Source organism: Triticum dicoccoides, chromosome 2A (genome assembly GCF_002162155.2).
Source record: "Triticum dicoccoides isolate Atlit2015 ecotype Zavitan chromosome 2A, WEW_v2.0, whole genome shotgun sequence".
Lineage (NCBI taxonomy): Eukaryota > Viridiplantae > Streptophyta > Magnoliopsida > Poales > Poaceae > Triticum > Triticum dicoccoides.
The window spans coordinates 126,355,934-126,360,165 of NC_041382.1; the positions used below are offsets into that span (position 1 = coordinate 126,355,934).

The 4,232-nt window shown below is 49.7% G+C and overlaps 1 pseudogene; it reads left to right on the forward strand.

Moving 5' to 3' along the window:
• The first annotated feature begins 1,299 nt into the window (after positions 1-1,299).
• LOC119359961 lies at positions 1,300-1,439 on the forward strand (annotated as a pseudogene).
• Positions 1,440-4,232: the final 2,793 nt, after the last annotated feature.

Sequence of the window (4,232 nt, forward strand, 5' to 3'; positions counted from 1 at the left end):
CGACGAGGGCCGCGCGCAGCTGCACGGGTCGCTGGATCAAGCGATCGCGGGCGTTGATTTCTGATCGGACGGCGGCTGACTGGCCACGAGGTTTTTCTTTATCTCGTCCAGCTGGATTTTATTGTCTTGTCTTGTGCGCAGCAGATCAGGCATCAAACTGAGACTTTTGCTGAACTGAGTATTCTTATTCTTTTCCCTAAAAAAAAGAGTATTATTCTTATTCTTATTGGAACAAGGAAACTGGATTTGGTAAAAAAAAGCCTTTTAACTGAATTTGGTTTTTTTAGTGAATTTAACTGGATTTAGTAAATATGAAAAACAAGGAAACTAGATCCTGTGAGGTACAGTTGCACATTGCAATGGATTGCAAGATTGCAGATGGATTTGGGCCTTTCCTTTTCCAAGTATGATCCACGTGCAAATAACCATCATCATGCATAAAAATGCACCATAGCTCACAGCCTCACAGCCCAAGACTCCAGCACATCATGATCCAAGGATCGAGCCACTTCCTGTTAAACAGCGTTGCTATGGTGTCAAGGTGGTTCGGTTCAGCCATATATTCTGGTGCAACCGCATAGACTAGATAGATATTCTCTGTAACAATATTCTCCTTATAGTTTATCTCTTGTACTCCAAGTAGCTTATCCCTTGTATCTCAAGTTTCAATCCCAACAACTTGTACGCTATTAGGGAGTTGCGCTCCTGTCTTTATAACACGTAGCCGTCGCCCTCAACTGGGTACGACGTTTCCCACATGGTAATCAGAGCCTAACTCTTCCATTACATCTAGGTTTTCTCTCCTCCACCGAAACCTCCTACCATGGCTTCCTCCAGCGCCTCCAACCCTACCCTCTCTGGCCAAGTCACCGAGCGTCTCACACGCACCAACTACATCCTATGGCGTGCCCAGATCACGCCTCAACTCCGCGGTGCTGGCTTCTTCGGGTATGTGGACGGGAGCATGGCAGAGCCAGCCAAGGTCGTCGTCTCCAAGGACAAGGATGGCAAGGAGGAGACCACCCCGAATCCTCTACATCAACTTTGGATCAGGGAAGACCAGCAGGTATTGGGTTATCCTCTGAATAATCTGTCCAAAGAAGTACTCGTACAGGTGACCGCGATCACCCACGCGCATGAGCTATGGATGGTGTTGGCGAGGATGTTCTCGTCAACCTCGATGTCCCGCATCAACAACATCCGTGCCGCCCTCACAAACGCACAGAAGGGGACGCAATCGGTGGCCACGTACTTTGCGCACATGTGCTCTCTCGCCGACGAGCTTGCAGCGGCGGATCGGCCACTTCGGGATGACGAGCTGATCTCCTACATCCTCAACGGCCTCGACATGGACTACCAGCTGCTGGTCTCTGCCCTTGACGCCCGCACCACCCCGGTCACCCTTGATGAATTGTTTGCTCAAATGAGTAACTTTGGTCAAAGGGTGGCTTTGTTCCAAGGGGCAGGGACCAGAGGCGGCTTCACGTCTTCGGCAAACATCGCCACCCGCGGCCGCGGCGGTGGCGGCTCTCGCTACCGTGGACCCCCTCGCCACAAGGGCAAGAGCTCTGGCGGGGGCAACAGCGGCGGCCAGAACGGCAACAACATGCGCGGCGGCGGCCGACCCTCCTCCAACAACAACAGGGGTCGGCGCACCAGCTCCTCCAACAGCAATAGATCGCGCCTGGATGCTGTTCGGTGCCAAATCTGTGGTAAGCTGGGACACTCAGCTAAAGATTGCTGGTACCGGTTTGAGGATGATGATGATGCACCGTCCTAATATGAAAAAGTGGTCGGGGCAGCTGAAGCCTCATATGGTGTTGACACGAACTGGTACGTCGACAGTGGAGCCACGGACCACATCACCGGTGAGCTGGAAAAGGTGACCATGCGCGAGAAGTATCGCGGCCAAGATCATATCCACACTGCTAGTGGAGAAGGTATGAAGATTGGTCACATTGGTCATTCTATTATTAAAACCCCTCATAGAAAAATTCATCTCAGAAATTTTTTGCATGTTCCTAGTGCTTCCAAGAGTCTTCTTTCCATTCATCACATTGCCATTGATAATCATGTCTTTCTTGAGTTTCACCCCTTCTTCTTTTTGATCAAGGATCAGGCCACGAAGAGGGTGCTATATCGAGGTAGATGTGTTCGCGGGCTTTACCCATTGATTCCGGAGATTCGAAGATTCAATAAACAAGTTTTTAGTGCCACCAAAGTCTCCTCTACACAGTGGCACGATCGATTAGGACATGCATCTTTTTCTTTAGTTGAGCGTTTGCTTAAGAAAAATAAGCTCCCATATGTTGGAGAGCGTGATGTTGAAACAATTTGTGATTCCTGTCAGAGAGCTAAAAGTCATCAGTTGCCTTATCCTATTTCTACAAGTATTTCTACCAAGCCTTTGCAACTTATTTTTTCTGATGTGTGGGGACCTGCTCCCTCCTCTGTTGGTAAACATACATACTACGTGAGTTTCATTGACGACTATAGCAAATTTACCTGGATCTATCTTCTTAAGAAAAGATCCGATGTATGCCAAGTTTTCCTTAATTTCCAAGCTTTAGTTGAAAGGAAATTCGACACCAAAATCATAGCCCTCCAATCTGATTGGGGTGGCGAATACGAGAAGTTATACTCATTTTTTAAAAAACTTGGCATATCTCATCATGTGTCATGTCCTCATGCCCATCAGCAGAATGGGTCTGCTGAACGCAAACACAGACACATTGTCGATGTTGGTTTTTCCCTTCTTGCTGGCGCCTCCATGCCCTTAAAATTTTGGGACGAGGCCTTTCTCACAGTAGTTCATATCATTAATATGCTACCTAGTCGTGTTATCAACAATGAAACTCCAACTGAAAGGCCTCTCTACACCAAACCAGACTACACTTCTCTCCGTGTGTTTGGATGCGCCTGTTGGCACAATCTTCGCCCTTACAATGATCGAAAACTCAGCTTTAGGTCCAAACAATGTGTGTTCATTGGCTATAGTGCTCAACACAAAGGCGTAAAGTGCCTTGATGTTTCAACCGGACGCGTCTATATTTCACGAGATGTTGTTTTTGATGAAACAAAATTTCTCTTTACCACCCTTCATCCCAATGACGGTGCCTTACTTCGTCAAGAAATTCTTCTCTTACCACCTAGTCTCACCGGTCTAGATCAAGGGAGAAATAACTGTAATGATCATGTGATGACTAATCCTCATAACCGTGCACTTGAGCTTTGTGATGATGCAGATGGCAATGGTGCAGAAAATGGCGAAGGAATCACAGAGAACGGTGAAGAAATCAACCCAAACAGCCCACATTTCATGTGTCACACATCGGGGAACAGATCTTCATCGGGATTGGAGCTCCAGCAGCGTGACAGCAAATCTGCCCCGGGATCTGTGTCGCAGCAGGGCACCAGCGCGCCAGATCCCGTGTCGCCCGTCAGGCGTGGCGACAGCGACCCAGCAGCGGCGACGCGGCTCGCCTCATCTGGGCCAGAAGCGGCGTCCGGCCCGCACCAATCCCTGGAGGCCACGCGGCAGGAGCCCTCAGCCCGCTAGCCCACGGGCGGACCCCGCCACTACATACGCCGCCAGCTGGGCGCGCGATCCGGCGCGGATTCGCCCCAGCCCACGACAAGCGTGCGATTTGAGGCGGATCCGGTCAGGCCCGTGGTCTCCACGCGGTCTGGATCTTCTGCGCCTCCCGTCACAGCTTCAGCATCACCCGTCGCCACAGAAGATCCCGCTGACACAGCTGCTGGGGCGGCTGGTGCATTAGGAGCGCCAGGGGGATCTGCCTCGGGATTGTATGATCCAGAGGCTGGATCTTCTGTGCTCGCCAACGACGCCGCCTCTTTTGATCAACCTCGTACACAGCTACAGAAGGGAGTAATTCAACCCGTCAATTACAAACAAATAACTAAGTTCGGCTTAGCGTGTACTATAGGTGAACCTGGTACGCTTGATGAAGCTCTCAGGGATACACGCTAGAAAAGGCCATGGGAGAAGAATACATGGCACTTCAGAAAAATAAGACGTGGCATCTTGTGTCTCCACGGCGAGGTAAAAATTTGATTGATTGTAAGTGGGTTTATAGGATCAAAAGAAAGTCCGATGGAACCATAGATCGCTACAAAGCCAGACTTGTTGCAAAAGGCTTCAAACAGCGATATGGCATAGACTATGAGGACACCTTCAGTCGAGTGGTTAAGGCTGCTACTATTCGTCTTGT